At 33.8% G+C, this 20,393-nt stretch overlaps 1 protein-coding gene across 4 annotated transcripts in view; it reads left to right on the forward strand.

The window, feature by feature from the left end:
- The window catches only part of JMJD1C (jumonji domain containing 1C), a 314,961-nt gene that overhangs the window by 113,058 nt on the left and 181,510 nt on the right, over nucleotides 1-20,393 (forward strand). The window lies entirely within an intron of this gene.

Raw genomic sequence — 20,393 nt, forward strand, 5'->3', positions numbered from 1 at the left:
CATTGGCAGGCAGATTCTTAACCACTGCGCCACCAGGGAAGTCCCCATCAGTGCATTTTTAATGGTTACTTTACAAAATGTTCTTGTGTTACATACACAGTATTGTTACATAAGGGAGACAGATTACATAGAAATCCTTGTTTTGATCACTTGTATTTACATTTCATTGGGTAAGTTACTTAATTCTCTAACACTGCTTCCTCAATTAGAATAAGTTTAACAGTATTTACGTAACTTACAGGGATGTGCTAATGATGAAATGAGAGAATTCATGAAACAGTCAGCACTGATTTTGGGAAATAGTAGTTACTCCACACTGGTTTTGTTTTGTTTTGTTTAAAGACAATATGACATTTGTTTTAATGCCTCTGTTCTGATAAATTTTGACTAGGCTGATTTTTTTTTAAAATCTTTTCGTTTTGGCAGACTTTCATAACATCCTTTTCACATCCCTCCCATTCCTACCACTATATAGTAATTTAAGCCATTCTTAGCTATGCTGTCTCAACGTGCATTTAGCCAGTAAGACTAGGGAATGGTTTAAAGGAAGGATAACTGAGATGAAGGGTAAGATAAGAGTAATTTTAAAGGTAATTTTCTTCCATTGCCTTTTTTAAAATTAATTTTTATTGACGTATAGTTGCTTTATAGTGTTGAATTATTCTTGCTATATAGCAAAGTGAACCAGTCATACGTATACATATATCTACTCTTTTTAAAATTTCCTTCCCATTTAGGTCATACCTGTTTTATACATAGTAGTATATATATGTCAGCCCCAATCTCCCAATTCATCCCACCCCGCCTTCCCTCTGCAATTAACTTTTTTATTTTTAAGAAACCTTCAGTGTTATTTTAAAAGTGGTATTTATGTTTATTCTTGGAAAATTTAGGAAACATACATCAGTGCACCACTCTTGGATAATTTTCATTAGCATTTTTGCAAATTGCTTTTCTAGCTTTACATATTTTATAGTGGAATTGTAGTATAATAGAACAACAATGAAAATTTGTAGGCCCTGGGTTGGGTTGATTGATTGGTCCAGCTTGAATATGTCAGCGTGAGCTGGAATTATAGGAGGTAGTGTTCCAGGAGTGAAGTGTTTGAAATCGAGGATATGGAGAAAGTATATAACCAGGGAGAGGGGAGGGGCTTGGTTGAGGTAGGATGGATGATCAAGGAAGGAGTATGGTCTGTGCAGTGGGAAATAAAGAGAGACCTACTCCAAATCTAAGCCCAGTAGTACAAGGAACTTGGGAAGGAAAACAGTCATAATTTGAGAGGTTACCAGCAAAAAACAGTGTTTTTGAAGAAGAGCCATACTTCAGTTAGAGGAACAAGGCAAAGGATACAAAATTCAGAGAAGAGGTTGAGGATATGCTGGATTTTTGCTGGTATTATTCCAGAGATCATTGTGGTAGGTTTTCAGGAGTTATGTTTTAGAATGCTATAGGGCAGAATTAATGTTCAAGAGTAACCAAGGAGGACTCCCGTGATGGCACAGTGGTTAAGAATCCTCCTGCCAATGCAAGGGACACGGGGTTCAAGCCCTGGTCCTGGAAGATCCCACATGCTGTAAAGCAGCTAAGCCCGTGCACCACAACTGCTGAGCCTGCCTTCTAGAACCCACGAGCCACAACTACTGAGCCCACATGCTGCAGCTACTAAAGCCACGTGCCTAGAGCCCATGCTCTGCAAGAAGAGAAGCCACAGCAATGAGAAGCCCGCTCATCACAACAAAGTGTAGCCCCCGCTAGCCACAACTAGAGAAAGCCTGCGTGCGACAATGAAGACCCAATGCAGCCAAAAATAAAAATAAATAAGCAATTAAATAATTTAAAAAAAAAGAATAACCAAAGAAAGTATTTTGTGTTCATACTTTCCTTTGCTAGAATTGGAGCTCTCTTTTTATATTGGCATTATTTCAGAGATACTTGTAATTGGTGGTGCTACGTTTCAGTCTCAGCAATAGGAGATGATGCAACAAAGGATTTTATGTTTTGACAAAAGAAGGAGCGGCAAGAAAGTTTTTGGTTGGGGATTGGGAGCTGGGGAGAGAACCTGTGTATTGAATAGCTAAAATAGTTCAGTGGATAGGCAGTTTTAATTAAAAAGTTAACAACGCAGGTTCATACAAATCTCCCTTCTAAGAATGGTATCACTATGAAGTATAATAGAAGGCATCCTAGACACTTCATCTGTGTTTCTATTTTCAGTTTTAGTCACAACCCTTAGTATGTGAAGAACCTTTGGATACCTCTGTGGTAACGGTTTTGTCATATGTTAAAATAATATTCATCTTTTTTTCTTTATGGGATTATAGTGAAGATAGAATGAGACAATGTATTTGAAAACTTCTGTTGTATTGCAATTACATGTGATAGGCACTTATAGAGCTTCCTCACTGAGTGTAAAACACAATGAATCAGTAAATAATGATTCAGCCACTATCTATAATCAAAAGATCAATAATAAAATTTCTAATTTTGTCTAAAAGGTTTACCTTGAAGCTTCATTACTTTGATGACTAAAGTAAATGTTGGGTTAACTTTTGAAAATAGTCTGGCCTAAATATTTTTTGACTGTATATTAATTTTTTAGTAGGATTATTGAAATATTTTTATGTGGTAATATTTACCTATTTTAAGTATACATTTTAACATAACTGTTCCCTCATGTCCCTTTGCCTTAAGTCCCCACTCCTGACCCCTGATCTCTCTTCTGTCAAAATAGTTTTGACTTCTCTAGAATTTAACATAAACAGACTCACACAATATATAGTATTTTGTGTCTGCCTTCTTTTTTTAGCTTTTTTCCCCCTTTATTTTGTTCATCCATTGACCATGTGATAGACAAATATTTAAGTTGATTCTGCTTTTTGACATTTATGGATAATGCTTTTCTGGACATGTGGATAGAAATCTTTGTGTTGAATATCTTTAGTAGATGCCTTGGAGTAGAATTGCTGGTGTGTATGGCAATTATGTAACATAATTATATAATTATTTTAATAGCCAAATTTTGGGGCACAGCACCTGGGGAATTAGATTGCTTACTTATGTTTGTGTTTGAGCAGACAAAATCTTCTATTGAAGATTTTGGTTGTGCCCCTTAATCTACTTCCTTGATGGTCATTCATTCAGACACATGCTATGGTTAAAGAGGAGCTCAACCCTGCCTTCTTCTTGACAGATTTTTAAATTTTAGCTATGCTCTCATGTAAAATATCCCCTCTCCAGGTTTCAGCAAAGCTCCCCAGTCTTTATCAAAGCTCAACTGCAGTAAAAATTAGGGTAGATCGCTTAGTATACTCCATCTTCCAGATAGTCTAAACCTGCACTGTTCAGTAAGGTAGCCCTAACCACATGTGACTATGGAGTACTTACAATGTAGCTTGTGTGAACTGAGATTTGATGTAAGTGTAAAATACACACAAATATTGAGGACTTAGTATAAATAAGCCTAAAATATTGCATGAATTTTTTTTGTTGATTGCACATTGAAATGATATTTTCATATATATATATATATTTATTTGAAAATATATTAGTAAAATTCACCTGTTTTTCTTCACTTTGTAAATGTGTCTAACAAAGTTTAAAATTACATATTGAATCATATTTGTAGTTCATGTTGATTCTCTAGAATAGCACAGCTCTAAACTTACCTTCAGATGAATCTACAGATTAATTATTTGTACTCTGTTGTTTTAGCCTGTCATAGAAAGTGATACTAAAGTGTACATAGGCCACTTGTAGGACTTCAAATTAAATGTCTGCATTTATTGTATCAGTGGTAACAATGCAATTATGAACATGTTTTTATATCACATAGTGAATACTGGCTTATTTAACTCATTATGTTTTGCTTGGCTCCTAGAAAGCTTTAGCTCCTCTGACAACCATAAATGCCATTAGGTAACCAACATTTGTGTACTCTGTCATACCTCTGGATTTATTGTGAAACACATACAATCTAGAATATGTACAGATATCCTCACATATCTTATAGTCTAAGAAAATATATAATTTCTCTTTCATTTTGAATGCAATTCAGTTTGATGTATCTTTTGGGGAACATATTTTTTTTTTCTATGTAGCACATGTTTGGGAACCTTTCCCTATAGAGAAAATAAGTAATTGTGGGAAAAGTTTATAGGATAGCCTGCCATATTCTCACATAATACGGGAATTACTTATTTTTTAACAGAATAGACTAGGTTGATCGTGTCACATATGAAATCCATAATTACAGAAACCATTATTAATTTATTTTTTGATTGTATATTACATACATATCCTTTCATTTATAACTCCTTAAATGATAGCTTACTATCATTTTGAAAATATATTAGTAAAATTCATGTTTCTCTTCAGTTTTAAAATTCAGCTAACAGACATTTTTAAATTCTTAAGGATTTTGTAGTTTTTAAGAAAAAGATTTAAAAAGAAAACTGCATCAATTGAAATTAATTAAAATCTTTAGATTTATTTATAAATAAGTTTCATTAAAATGCTAAGTGAAATGAACACATATAAATCATTTTTAAATGTTTGAGTCATAATTCAGTGTTTTAGTGTGCAGCCAAATAATTCTGGATACAAAGACTGTTAAAGGTAACCCTCTCACTCTGAAAATGAAAAAGACACATTGTACTACAGAATGAGGTAGAGCTGCTCTGTCTAATATGGTAGCCACCAACTACATGTGGCTGTTGAGCCCTTGAAATGTGGCTAGTCCCAGTTGAAATGTGCTATAAATATAATATACAAATCAGATTTTAAAGGCTTAGTATAAGTAAAAGAATGTAAAAATCTCAACTTAAAATATTGCTTACTTGTTGAAATTATAACCTTTACTAGAGAGTAGAGAGGCTACTAGTAGAGAGGCTACTAGAAAGTTTAAATTTTCATTAGTTAAAATACAATTCTAAAAAATATTCAGGCAATGCAAAAGAAGGCAGAGAAAGAGGAACAGAACCAAAAACAGAGGTGACAAACAGAAAACTAGTAGTAAATTGATAGACTCAACCATATTAATAAGTATAATAAATGCTAATGACTTAAACAGTCCAATTAAAAGACAGAGAATGTCAGAATGGATAAAACAGAAGTAAGATCCAAGCATATATGGTCCATCAGAAATTTACTTTAGATACAAAGACACAGATAGGTTGAAAGTAATGAACAGAAAAAGATAAACCATGCATAGAGTAGCCATATGAGAGTTGATGTGGCTAAGGTACTCTTCAAGAAAGAGTATTAATAATCAGAAAAAAAGTGGGACAGTTCTGATATAACAGTGACAAATATATGTGCACCTAATAGCATAGCTTCAAAATACATAAGCAGAATTTTACAGAATGACAGAGATTTCGTATAGAAAATTTCACAGTCATAGTTGGAGATTTTAACACCCTTCCTTCAGCAGTTGGTAGAACAGCTACATAAAAAGCTAGCAAAGACATTAAAGATCCAAAAAGCTATCAATCACCTTGGTTTAATTAATACATATGGAACACCTAAATAAATTTAAAAGCATGGATATAATACAAGAGTATATTCTTGGAACATAGTGGAATTAAATTAAAAATCAATAACAGTATGATGTTTGGGGAAAACACCTCAAATGTTTAATATTAAACAGTACACTTCTAGAAAATTTGTAGGTCAAAGAAGAAATCACAAGGGAAATTAGAAGTCATTTTGAACCGAATGATAATGAAAATGTAGCACATCAGAATGTTGGTGCCTGAGAATGAATGTTGGTTTAGAGAGAAATTTATAAGTTTAAATACTTACATAAGAAAAGAAGGAAAGTAAAATCAGTGACCTAAGGTTCCACGTTAAGAGAGAAAAAGAAGAGCAAATGAAACCCAAACTAAGAACAAGACAGGAAATAAAGATAAAAGTAGATCATTAAAATAGAAAATAAAAGGGAAAAAGTGAATAAACTGAGAATTTCTACCGTATCAGATTGTCCCTCATTCCCTTCTCTTCCCGTATTGACAACATATCCATTTGGTGAACTTGTGGAGGAATACGCACTCTCAGACATTGTCTATTGGAATACAAAATGGTGCAACCTCCTATAGTAGGGAATTTAGCAATATCTAGCTAAATTCATATTCATTTACTCTTTGATCCAGTAAATCTTATTTCTAGGAATATATCCCAAACATAGATTGGCATAAATACAAAATGACATGTGCACAAGGCTGTAGTTATAGCAGCCCCATTTATAATAGCAAAAGACTGAAATAACCCATCAATAGGGTTGTGACTGAGTAAAACGTTCATCTACCCAATGAAGTATTTTATAGGTATACAAGCAAATAAGCAATATCTTCTGTGACATGATGGCCAGTATACATATTATGAAATAAAAATAATAAGATATAGAAAAATTCATAAAGTATGTTATTTAACTAAATACATATATATTGTATATGTGCATTTCTATTTGATTTTTTTTAAACATAGGGATTAACCAGAAACTAATCCATCATAGGGAACAAGGATGGAAGGAATAGCTAGAGTTCTGTGAATATATTTGTGTTTTAGGTATGACTTTGAAACCATGTAAATGTTTTATGTAATTTTAAAACAAGTTTGAATCATTAAAAAATAAAGATCCTAAAAGTGAAAGCAAAATGAAGCAAAGAAGCATAAGTGGTATAACCATAGGAAGGAACTATTTTAAGTGACTTTATAACACAGTAACTTGATTATACATGCCTAGTAGGTTATATACCCTAAGGACAAAAGAGCAATGTAAAAACAATGTTTTCATTAATCACAGTGTTGGTATTCTTATTCCTAGATTGTTGTATATGTATTGTGCAACAAAGCAAATGGATTTGTGTTGGTGTCGTTGTTTAACAGGATCTTCAATATGGGAGAAATGAGATAGGAATATAAGATAGATGCCGTTTAAAAAAAAATGTAGAATTTTATTTGGAAGTATCAGTATAAAGACATACTAACCCTGACCAGTATATCTGACCAGCTCAGGAGTAATGAGCACTCCTAGAACCCAGATTGTTGTCTCTGAATGCTATTTCTTATTGAGAAGTATATATGGATATATGGTTGATTTCAGGTCTGAGGCAGGAGTTGGACAGGATGACCCTGGGGTATTTTGTTACTCTGGAAACAAGGAAGCTATCAAAGACTACTAAGGTCATGTCTAGAAGACTCTGAAACTAATTGAAGAGGCTCTCACTGGCCGAAGATGGGAAATTTGGAAGCAATAGGAATAAAAACTGCAGTGATTTGAAGCATTACTACATTTATTTAAATCCAAGAGTTTTTAATAATGATCCCTCCCCTAAAAACCTCTCATTATTTACCATTCTGGGACGTTAGGATACTAACTCATTACAGTCTGTTTTCCATGGCCTTCCATATCTGTGAGTTCTGTATCTGTGGAGTCAACCAACCATGAATTGAAAATACTTGGGGGGAAGGGGGTGGATTTTAGAAAGTGAAACTTGAAATTGTCCAGCACTGATAACTATTTACATAGCGTTTACATTGTATTTACAGTTATTTACATGGCATTTACAATGTATTAGGTATTATACATAATCTAAAGATGAGTTAACGTATATGGGGGGGGCATAGGTTATACACAAATAATGCGCCATTTTAAATAAAGGACTTAAACATTGTGGATTTTGGTGTCCATGAGTGCAAGTCGAGGGGGGGTGGTGGTCCTGGAACCAGTCCCCTGCAGGTATTGTGAGGGGCAACTGTATTTGAAAAACTCATAAAAATTGAGCATTTACTTTTCCTTTCCTAAACAAACTACCTCTTGGATACGGAAGATTTGATGAGGGGAATTCTCACTTATTAGACATATTCCAGATAGTAAATGAAGGAATGATAAAATTTGTGTATCACTATTATGCAACTGTCAGTGAAGTAGTGGATTTAGGCAATATTTGTCATTGGCTGCTATTACCACAGAAGGATATATGGTAATACATATATGCCTCAATGAAGAACACGGTACAGGGTGTGAGGTTGTCTTCTCTATCAGTTCGGAATTTAAGACTCTAGATTCAACAATTACAGAAAATGCAGGGACAGAGGAACATGTTTAAAAATGCCACAGAAGTGTATAATCAGCAAAATACAGGTAACTGAAGACTGGAACTAATGACTTCTTTAACAAGATAGTTGCAGGAGGAAAAGAGGTGGTAGAACCTATATAGATAAAAAGATGTAAGAATCATGTCAACCAGTTGCAATTTGTGGAACTTATTTGGGTCTTAATTTGAACAAACTGAAAAGGAAAAAAAAAGACTATCCTGGGAAACTTGAATGCTGACTGATAACGAATAATTTTGCAGAATTAACAATTTTTTTTTTAGTATAAAGAAGATTGGCCATGAGGTGAAAATTGTTGAAACTAGATGATGGACACATGGGAATCCATTTTTATTTCTCTATATAATGAAAAGTTAAAACTAAAAAAGAACAATTAGATTTTTCCAGATATCTTTTCTTGTATCCAAAATCTGTCAGTAATCTAGCATACTGAATAGTTGAAGAATTATTTATGAATTTAAGTGTTTGTGTCTTTCACTCTCTTGTGGTGGAGAACCATAGATTAAAAGATGAGATCAGTTAAATAGTGGCAATTTTCATTTGAAGGGCTCTGTGGTTATTTATTAAATTCAAGCATTATAGTTGACCTAATCAGAATTAAGAGAGCAAAACAATTTTTGTTGATAGGGTTTGATAGAAGGAAAAATTCATTCCATGAGTTTGATTGTTGAAAAAATCCGTACATTTAAATCCAGTCTTGTAAAATCTTTCTTCAAATGAAAAAAATGGAAATACAGTTAAGTGTACCAGCTGTTGGTTTCCTTTTTTTGGCTGAACAAAGGAAAAGTCCTTAGGTGTAGCACAAGGCATACCTAATAACTCTGTGCTCCAGTGCCCCCTTGTGCCTATGATGAAAAGGTATCATTAATTTCTCTTTAAAAAAATTGGGGTATCCCCTTCTAAGAGTTCCTGGAAACAAAACATTTGCAAGTTTATAAATAAGTTCCATATCTTAAACTTTCTGGGACCTGACATTTATGTCCTTTTCATTTTAGGGCATGCTCTGCTCTTTCAGCTGAAGTTGCTACATGACCAGTTATATGGCATTTGGGGAGTGTGTTTTTAATTTCAGGTTGTTAGTGTTTCCATAGCTCTTTCCTCATCCTCACTTCTACTTCCACATTTGCCTTTTCAAAGCAAAAAATAGGAAGGGTGGAGTTGGGTATGCCAGAGGACTTAACATTCTTTCTTTCTCTTTCTCAAGGAAAAAGGATCCTGGGGTCAACCCGTACCGTGATAATGTATAATTGCAGAAATTTCTGGCCCATCAGAATATATGATTGCCATCTCATTATTTTATTCTTTACCCCAAAAGGCATATGAAGCTTTATAGTAGAATACCAATAAGTATAATACTATTACATCATTCCTTTGGGAGAAGGCAGTGGCATAGTTTTCCATCATGCTCATTCCTCCTTCTTTACCTTTTCAGTTAAATTTTCTACCTACAATTTTTTTTTTTTAATTAGAGTAAAATTTACTTTTTTTGGTGAACAGTTCTTTGAGTTAGGACAACGGCATTGTAGGGTAACCTTTACCACAGTCGACATGTATAACAGTTGAATCACTCTCCCATAGAATTTCCTTTTGTTACCACTCCTTTGTAGTCAAACCTTCAAATCCTCCACCCCCTTTAACCCTGGACAATTAATAATCAATTCTCAGTCCTTGTTTTGTCTTTTCCTGAATGTCATGTGAATAGAACCATATAATAGATAACCTTTTGAGTCAGGCTTCTTTCAGTTATCCTAATGCATTTGAGATTTATCCATATTGTTGCATGTATCAGTAGTTTCTTCCTCTTTATTGCTGAGAAATATTTCATTATATGGATATACCATAGTTTGTTCATCCATTCCCTGTTCGTGTTGTTTGTAGCTTTTGTCTATTAAAAATAAAACTGCTCTAAACATTCATATACAGGCTTTTGTATAAGTACAATTTTTATTTCACAAGGCTGAAATTTTAGCCATACTGTTAGGTATGCAATAATATCTCATTGTGCTTTTTATTTGCGTTTCTCCAATGACTAATGATTTTGAGTATCTTTTCATTAGCTTATTTGCCACCTGTATATCTTCTTCGGTGAAGTATCTGTTCAAATCTTTTCCTATGTTTTTCGATTGCTTTGTTTTCTTTCTGTTGAATTTTGGCAGTTCTTTATATATCCTGGATACAAGCCTTTCGTCAGATAAACAATTTATAATGTTTTTGTCCTGTCTGTGGCTTCTCATTTTCTTAACATTGTCTTTCCCAGAGCAAAAACTTTAAATTTCGATGACATCTAAGTAATTACATTTTTTCTTTTATGTTTTGTGCTTTTGAAGTCATTTCTAAGAATTATTTGCCACAAAGACTTTTTTTTTTTTTTAATTATATCTCAAAGCTCTTAATTTTTATTTTATTTATATTTGGCTGTGTTGGGTCTTCGTTTCTGTGCGAGGGCTTTCTCCAGTTGCGGCAAGCGGGGGCCACTCTTCATCGCGGTGCGCGGGCCTCTCACTGTCGCGGCCTCTCTTTGTTGCGGAGCACAAGCTCCAGACGCGCAGGCTCAGCAGTTGTGGCTCACGGGCCCAGTTGCTCCGCGGCATGTGGGATCCTCCCAGACCAGGGCTCAAACCCGCGTCCACCGCATTGGCAGGCAGATTCTCAACTGCTGCGCCATCAGGGAAGCCCCCCACAAAGACTTTTTACCAAAAAGTTTTAGGTTTTACGTTTAACTTTATAACCTGTTTGGCCTAAGTTTTGTATATGGTGTGAAGTATGGATTGAAGGGTTTCGGGGGGTTTTGTTTTGTTTTGTTTTGTTTGCATAGGGGTGTCCAGTTATCCCAGCATCATTTGTTGAAAAGGTTATCTCTTTTGAATTGCATTTGTACATTTGTCAAAAATCAGTTGTCAGTTCTATATGGATCTGTTTCTGGACTTTATTCTCTTACATTGATTTGTGTGTCTTTTGTCACTACCACACTGTCTTGATTAATGTAGCTTTGTAGTGCGTCTTAAAACCAATTAGTGTGAGTCATCCAACTTTTTTCTTCTTTCTTGAAGTTTGGTCGTATTCTATATCTTTTTGCCCTCATATAAATTTAAGAGTCTGCAAAAATCCTGCTGGGATTTTTATTGGAATTGCATTGAGTTTATAGATCAATTGGGGGGAAATTTTACTTCTTTAAGAATATTGAGTCTTTAAAGTAACAAACACAGTGTGTCTGTCCTTTTATTTAGACCTTCATTTTTTTAAAATGCGTGTTTTGTAATTTTCTCATACACGTCCTAAACTTATTTTGATCAATTTCTGCTACTTTTTATTATCTTAAAATACTGCTTACTTCTTTGATGCGAATCAGGAGTGTATGGCGTTATATATTCTCTTCCCACCCAAGACTCCAGAAACCAAGGTGCCTCTCTCAGGTTTGTGGGCTCTGGTGCTTAGTCTCAGCTTCAGTCAGAGATCAGACTCTGTCAAACTGGATTGCTGGCCCACCATGATAGAAAGAGTCCATTATTTACTTATGGCTGACTTCTGTTAGGCATAAAGGTATATTTGGTCAGAATGCACATACAGTCTCAAAGGTGCAAATTGTTTGTTTTTTGAGAGGAGGGATATTCCTCATGTTTATTTTCTCATAAATTTAAAAATTCATACTTTTATCTGCCAGATGGAACTACCCTTTATAGTTGAAGTAAGGTAAAGTCTTAATGGTAACTATGTGCTTTTTAGACATGACTCAGCAAATTCATAATAAAACCTATTGCTAGCCACAGTATCCTTGAGGCAGAAAGAAAAGTACAATTATGAATTTATTGCTAAAAAATTAATTGGGGGGGCCTCCAAAAGTACAACAAATTGGCTTTACATTTTTTACATAGATCCACTAATAGATTTTCTAGCCCTATGAGGTGGGTGGCCTAAAACTAGGTCCCTGGAAATAAGCAAAGGTATATTCCATATTTTGATCATTGCTTGGTAGGTTATCCTCTTTATGTTTACAGAAAACACCACACAGGGCTCTATTCTCGAAAACACATGAAAGATAATTTGGCAGCCCAGGAAATTTAAATGGTTTCAGACTCAATTTAAGATCAAAGGATCTGAGGTCAAGGAAGTCCAGATGATCTCCACAAAGTAAGTGTCAAGGAACTGTGGTGATAATTGTGTCTTGGAATACAGCATATATGGGTGAGACAACTAATAATAATTGTGCAATGACCCTTTGTAATGACACCTGCTATCCTTTAATACAGGTATCAGCCAAGTATATGATAGGGATGAAACATAATGAGGTCATTCTCCTATGCCTAGAGTAATTCTTGTATCTAAAATGTTTAACAAGGATAGTAAGCCCTAGTTTTCAATTCAAAAAATAAAATAAAAAGACTTGGAATCTTACAGTTTTCTTTCTGCAATAGAAAAAATAAAATAAATATCTACCTCAAAATGAGTGCACAATTTTAGTATGAGTGTACTTATTCTGATAGTGAATATTCTGGTACCATTATTTAAAAATTCTGTTAGTTTTACTTATAATTTCGGATGACTTAACTGCTTGAATGCTATTGATGTCTCGAAAGCTAGGTGGCTGAAATTTCTTTCCCCAGTGCTCTTCATAACACTCTACACTGGCACTGTCTTGAGACCTTAGGTTGGTAGGAGAAGCCTTGTATAATTGTCCAAATACAAATTCTGATATTCAGTACTGTGTTAGTTAACTGGAAGTGTAGAAGTATTAAAGAAAGACTGATTAAGTAAGTAATACACTAGTAGTGAATTTTGACAGTGACTAAAAACAGCTGTTTCATTCTGATGGTCTTTTTTTTTTTTAATCATTGAGTAATGTTTTATTGTATGGATGTACCACAACTTGTTTATCTATTCACCTATTGAAAGACACTTTGGTTACTTCCAAATTTTGGCAATTATGAATAAAGCTGGTGTATAAATGTTATAGAATATGTGTTAAATACATTAGCCATTTCCATGCGAGTTTTCTAAAATACATTTCTGCATCATCTTAGATGATTCTGGATATAAATTTAGACTTTCTCTGCATCACTCATTAAACATATTTATTACAAACTAGTAGTAGAGGGGACAAACATTAAATATACACAGACATATTTCATTTGTGTCAAATGGTACAAAGACAAAGTATATGGTGCTATGAAAGTAAATGATACAGGGTTTTTAAAAAAATGTTTTGCGTATATTTTTCAATTAAACAAATGCCCATTTAATATAAATTATAATACAGTGATACTATTTTCTGACCAATTTTGAGTCCTAGGGTAAAAGATTTTCTAAAGTCTTCATGAAACTTTTTTATAGTTTTTAGAATGCTATGGAAGCATGTCTTCAGAGGCTCTCTCCCTGTTTTGCTTTTATAAGCTACTTTAGACTTGGAAACTAGATAATGTAGTTTATTATTATTATTATCTTTATACTAGTGTCAGTAAGATCTGACACAAGATGAGAGAGTTTACCTTTGGGTAAAGTGTATTTGCCTGTAGGGAATGGAATTTGTAACATCTTTCTTGGCTTGTTAGGAGCCTTTTAGCTCATTTTTTAGTTCTGTTGTATTTCAGATGGATAGCAGTACTATTGTCCTACATACAAATAATATATTTAGAACACAGTACATTTTTGCTCAGATATATTTGTTTCTGCCTTTCAAGGTACCCTTTCCTTTATTACTTAGTTTTCTTCATTGATAAAATAAGTAGCATGTTTCTCGATCCCAATTAATTAAATATTTTATTAACATACATATGAACAGTTAGATCGAGAAACAGAAGTGTATTTTAATTTTACGAATCAGTTACCAGTGCCCCAGCGCTGAGTTCTTTATAAATAGTATAAAGAAAGGACATTCACCACTGCTTTCATTGTTATAGCAAGTCTTTATTTCTATAAGGTAAATGGAGGAAATTAACAGTACAAAAGAAATAAAGTAAAAGCAGAAGTAGTTTTCAGTACTGTGAAAATAAGGAATAAAAGTACTTGATTTTTTAATTCAAAGTATCAGAGAAATATATTTTACTTCTGGCCAACTCTTTGAGAAGTTACTTAATTGGAAAACCAAATCTGAAAAGAAGAGTATCAGTGATGATTTTGAGCTGCCTCAGCTACCTGAAGGGTTAACTGCCTATTACACTGTCTTCTGGAGCCCAGTTAAAGAAAGACCACATGGTTATAGACAAGAACATAGTATAGTCTCTGTTATAGACAGGGGGAGGAAAGACCCAGTTTTTTATTAAGTTCTTTTACAAGAAGGAAGGAACAAAGCATCTTGTAGCTGCAACAGAAAGCTATGAAAGGGGTCACTGGATTTGGAGTTGGTAGCAGTAATAGCAGCAGAAAAGTTTTGAGAATGGCTTGCCAGTTGGGTGATTGAAAGTAGAAGACTTCCAGCATAAATATTCAAAACTGTGGAGCTCTAGGACTGAGCTTAAGAGGATAATAATCAATTGCTAAGGAAAAAAAATCAAAAGCTAACATACTTAGTAGACGGTTGATACTCATGTTGTGTTGTAAGATTTCCAGCCTACTTTTAAAAGTACTCCTAGAATTAGAATGATATATTATGGGAGCTTCTGCATTTGACCTCTTTTCTATAAAAACATTAATAGTTAATACAATTTCTAATCATGTCTCAAAAGACCAAAACCAGAATTTGAGTCTTTCTCTAAACAAATTATGTTGGGGATTTATTAACAAGCATTTGCAGTATTCAGGACTTTGCATTTAACTTAGGTTTTTCTTTGTTATATATTTAGTTGTTCTCCCTCTCCTTTAAACTCTTGAGTTACATCCTAATGCCTTCAGTTTTGTAAACTATTCCCAGGAATCCCTTTTAACCTATAGAAGAACTCTCTTCATTAATTCATTCCTGTGCTTTAAAAGCATCCCCAGAGTTTGTGCTCCTGGAAAGCTTTTTCCTCCTTGTTTGGTAAAGCTCCTTCTCTCTCTTCCTCATCTTTTATATTGTCTAGAAACTACTGTGGTCTCTAAAATGCCTCCTTATGCTAAAAAAGAGCTGAACTGATGGTTTTCGTCCTTTTTAGCCATTTTCAGTTGTGTATCATTTGAATAATTGTCCAAAAGCCATAAATTGCTTAACTTCTCTATGCCTTAGTTTTCTCTTTTGTAAAACCTTACCCAACACATTGTAAGCCCTCAAATTTTAGCTGCTGCTATCATTACTAATGTTATAGACTTGGTGTTTGTGTCCCCCCCAAATTCATATGTCCTAACTCCCAATGTGAAGGTATTTGGAGATGGGGTCTTTGGGAGATAATTAGGGTTAGGTGAAGTCATGAGGCTGGGACCCTCATGATTGGATTAGTGCCCTAATAAGAAGAGACCATCTGTGCTCCCACAAAGAAGAGGTCATGTGAGCACACGGTGAGAAGGCAGCTTGTCTACAACCAAGGGGAGAGTCCTCCTCATAAACAGACCTTGCTCTATTCAGTTTTCCAGCCTCTGGAACTGTGAGAAAATAAGTTTTTGTTGTTTAATGGTATTTTGTTAAGGCGGCACAAGCAGACTAAGACAGTCATCATCATCAATGATATTATGTTAAATACTATGCATAATTTATCCAAAAGATAGTAGTATATATACTGAATTATGTAATGTAATAAGGAACTTTGAAGATGATGGGAATATAATTCTTTTTCATTAGATGTAAAGAAGGTAATTGTAACTTAAGCATCTTTGAATAGTTTGCATTTCTTGATGCATCTTGTTGTTCACCAAGTAGTAAGACTATTAGGTAAGTAAGTCATAGAGAAGAGGAATAAGCAATATAGATATTGAAAGCAAGCTTAGTCTCTTTTATTTAACAATATAGGTACTGAAAGCAAGCTTGGTCTCTTTTATTTTACTATTTGCTATCTTTGTTTGACCCTTTTTCTCATTTTGCCCCCTAGGGCTCTAACTTGCAGACTCATTGTGGAAAATCTTAAGGCCATTTTAAGTGTGTGGTTCTTCTGCCACAAAGGAGTCAGCTACCCAGACATCCCTCTCTATTCAAGTGATTTATCACTTGCTGTGTGCATCACCTTGTAGGGACTATGCTGCTGTATAACTGTGAAGCCTCTTAGAAGCTATTTTATTGTTTTCATTGACTCCATCATTTACTAGGGTTTGACCTTAGGCAACTAATTTCTCTGTATCTCAGTTTCTGCTTTTGAAAAAGTTGATCCTAATAGTGCCTACTTACAGGGTATATGTAATGATTAAATGGCTTAATATATGGAATAGCAGGCACTATTGAAGTGTTAGCTGTTTTTGTTGTTGTTGTTACTGGTAGTGCTTTTATTTCCATTATCAATAATACTGGTTAACTCTGATAGAGGTTTGAATGCCCCTTGGGAAATGAATGGTTATCTGTGATCCCCAGACTATTTTAGAATTTTCAGAACCTAGATTTATATATCGCAATGTGTATTGTAATTTTACTTGCGATTGTCATTATAGTAATATACTGTTTTGGTGTGAATATGTATTGGACTCCTCTGTAGAATTGTCCTTACGATTTTAATTTTAGTTCACCATAGCAAATTTAATACAGCTACACAGAATATAATACTTGTTTATTAAAATGTTGGATTTTATCATACCTACTAGGATGGCTGTAATAAAAAAAAGAGAGAGAAAATAGCAGAAGCCACTTAACATTGTTTCACACTGCTTATACCTTGGATTATGTCAGACTACTTCTCAGGTTTTTCTAAATTTACAGTTCATTATTTTCTAAGATCAACCTATTTCTTTAAAATAATTCTTAGATTTATTGATTATTGCTCAGCATACTCTTTGTTTAAGCTTGGGCTAGTTCATATGAGTGCCTATTAATTTTGACCCTTTTTAATGTTAATAAAAGTGTAAACTTTTGAAGTAACCTAAAATTATGGTTACATTTGTTTACGTTTTTTGTAAAGTAAAATTAAAAAGAGACCTAGTTTCCTTATTTTATATAATTTATATGAAATTATTTTCTGTAATGTCTTTTTTGTCTTAACTAATAAATGAAGTCACCAAGTGATTTTAATTTTGTTTTCACAATTTCTTCCAATAATCTAGAAAACTTATTTTAAATACGACTCTAAGCCAGTAATAATAAAAACATTACTTTGTTGATTTATCGTATTCCTCTATTTCATTACTTACTTTTATATAAAATATCTGCTTACAAAATATCTTTTGAAATAAATGTGCTTTATTCATTAGAGAGGAAGGTCAACTAAATCTGCTATAATTACCATTTTAATTTGATAATTTAATTTTTAACATGTATGAATTAATAAGCCATAGTTAAACATTTCTGATTTTATAAAGACATAGGGCATTTTTTAATGTTTTGAGTAAAACATTTACTGTATTACACTTTAAACCCCATTAATTTACTATCTAGTTACCTACCTCCTTGAGTATTTGGGCAGAGATGACCAGGTTTTGGCCCCCCCTTGATTTCTTTTTTTGTTTTTTTGTTTATAAAAGTTATTTTAAAGGGTTATGTATGTTATTTATATATATTCTTTTTCATATTCTTTTCCATTATGGTTTATCACGGGACTTTGAATATAGTTCCTTGTGCTGTATAGTAGGACCTTATTGTTTATCCATCCTATATATAATATTCAGTTTGCCTCTGCTAATCTCCCTTCTCTCCCTCCCCCTTGATTTCTTATTACCAAATTATTTATATAAATTTGTAGACAGGTAAATCGTGTGAAAAAACTAGTCTGTTTTTCCCCCTACTGCTATTTTATAGAAAAATATTAAGTACCCCATAATAGAAGATTTTATGGACAAAGAAATTGGGAAAAATCTGACGGTATGAACTCTCTTATTATTAATAATGCATAATGAACACTGGCATGTTAAAAGACTTGAGAAGACCTCTGGTAAAATTAGACATTTGTTACTTTAACTTGTTAGTTCATGAACTTTGTGCATGACTTATTTGGCTTCCCTAATGCTTATTTATATACAAAGAAATGATGATTCTATAATATAGATTATATTTTGAGAAATGTTAGTATAGTCTAACGCTTTTATTTTTAACATTAAAGATTCTTAGAGTCTAAGTAGTTTTAGCCTGTGGTGGCTGGTTGGTTTTGGCAGAATCAAGCCTGGGAACTCTTCATAGTTCTCACATGACATTATGTAGATCCCGCCCTTCCTTTTCAGTAAATAAAAAGATGAGGCCTGCATTGCACTAAATTGATATAATATCAACATTATTATTATTATTATTGAAACCATGGTAAAAATAACTAAATTTGTCTTATATCATTTGATTTTACCACAGAAACAGTTGTGTGACTTTAATTTTCTTTATAAATGTCATTGAATAGAGTATATTGTGAAAGAATAGGGGCTTTTCCTAGTTACTGGTCATTGTTTTATTTTGTAGAAAAATAAGAGATTCACACACACACACAACTGTCTAACTATTTATCTACCTACCTACCTGTCTGTCTACAGTCAAGTCTCAAATCCTTCACTGTTGTTGATAGTAGGGAGGTAAATTGGCTGCATAGCAAAGAAGCAGCAGGATGTCTAGTTTTAGTTTCCTTTTGTCCCCAGGGTCCTAGCAGATTTCCTAAAACTGCCCATGACACTGTCCATGCAAGAAAAACTATGAGTTTAGAAAGTTCACTTCAAGCTGAAAGTTTTAATTTTATATCAAGGGCTTTGCATTTGGAAGAATTTACATTGAATATGTCCTTTTAGATAAAGAGACGTTTATAAACCTTGGTTCTTTAGGTTCTTGGCTGAAATATTTTGTCAACAAGACCTTATTACTGTCCATGAGGGGAAAGCAAAGATAGTGCTAAGGTTTTCCTGAGCCTTATCTCAGCTTCAGTTTCCTGGAGTTTCCCAAAACCCATTTATACCACAATTGAGTAAACGAGAATCTTGAAAGATTTAAAGTAGTGGAGAAAGTGGTATAGTTTGAAATATTTGCATAACACCATTTGGACCTCAGCTCAACCCCTAAGGATGCATTTTTATAAGAAGCCAACAGAGCTTCTGCTGTGCCTTCATGTGGATAACCATGAACAGAGATTAAATCCTTGAACAATATATTTCTCTTTCCCACTTCTGATAGGTAAGCATATCTAACTAGCTTCCTAATGGGCAGGAGCACGGATATCTCAAAATCAAACATATGTTTTAGCAGTTTGCCTCCATGTTTAAAAGTCGATGACTGCAACAGGCAGGAGATACGTAATATTTGTAAAGCACTTTGTATGTATGCAGCACTGCAGTGAACACTAAAACAGTTCTGCCCTCAGTGAGCTTGTACCCATTATTTGATTATATACTAATATAAACTGGGGACAAAAACTGCTTGTAAATGTTCAAATATTTGAATCGAAGTGGGGGTTATAAACATCCTCTAAGAACTTGAACAAGGCCAGAAGAACAAACAGAATTTAAATAAGTGGAAACTGAAACACTTCAGGTGTAAGGGAGCAAAAGATGGGTGGAAAAAAAAAAGAACAAGACGGCCTCCAGCATAACTCATAATGTAATAGGGAGGACAGCTCTATGAATGAAAAGGATGACGGTGGGGAAAGAAGAGTTGAATGATTGAATGACTTAGCATAGAAGCGTCAGCTTCAGTTTTCCAAATATAACACACGTGTCTTGTTCCTGTTTTGGTGGAAAAGCTTTCGGTCTTTCATCATTGAGTATGATTCAGCTGTGAGTTTTTCATTATTATCTTCATTAAGTTGAGGTAGTTTCCTTCTATTCCTAGTTTGACTATTTTTATGACAGGGTGTTGAGTTTGTCAAATGCTTTTTCTTTGTCAGTTAAGATGATCATGTAGTTTTCTTCATTCTGTTAATGTGGTATATTACACTGATTGATTTTGCATATGTTGAACCATCCTTGCACTGCCTCCTGTCTTTGTAATTAAAGTTTTATTGGAACAAAGCCAAACTCATTTGTTTACATATTGTCTGTGGCTACTTTGATACTACAAAGTGAGAAATAAGTAGTTATGACAGAGGCCATATGGTTTGCAAAGCCTAAAATATTTACTATTTGGTCCTTAGAAAACATTTCCTGACTTCTGCTTCTAGAATCATCAGTATCAACGTAGTTCTTTAGTATGTCTTTAGTAGATATTCGCCGGTCTGTACTGACCAATATTGCGTAAATTGCTTTTCTTAATAAACTTACAGTTTATCTTCCTGCCATACAATAAGTCAGGGTTATAATTTGGTTAAGGAGATGTTAGATAAATAATGATTTTT

This window comes from Eschrichtius robustus, chromosome 7 (assembly GCF_028021215.1).
Source record: "Eschrichtius robustus isolate mEscRob2 chromosome 7, mEscRob2.pri, whole genome shotgun sequence".
Lineage (NCBI taxonomy): Eukaryota > Metazoa > Chordata > Mammalia > Artiodactyla > Eschrichtiidae > Eschrichtius > Eschrichtius robustus.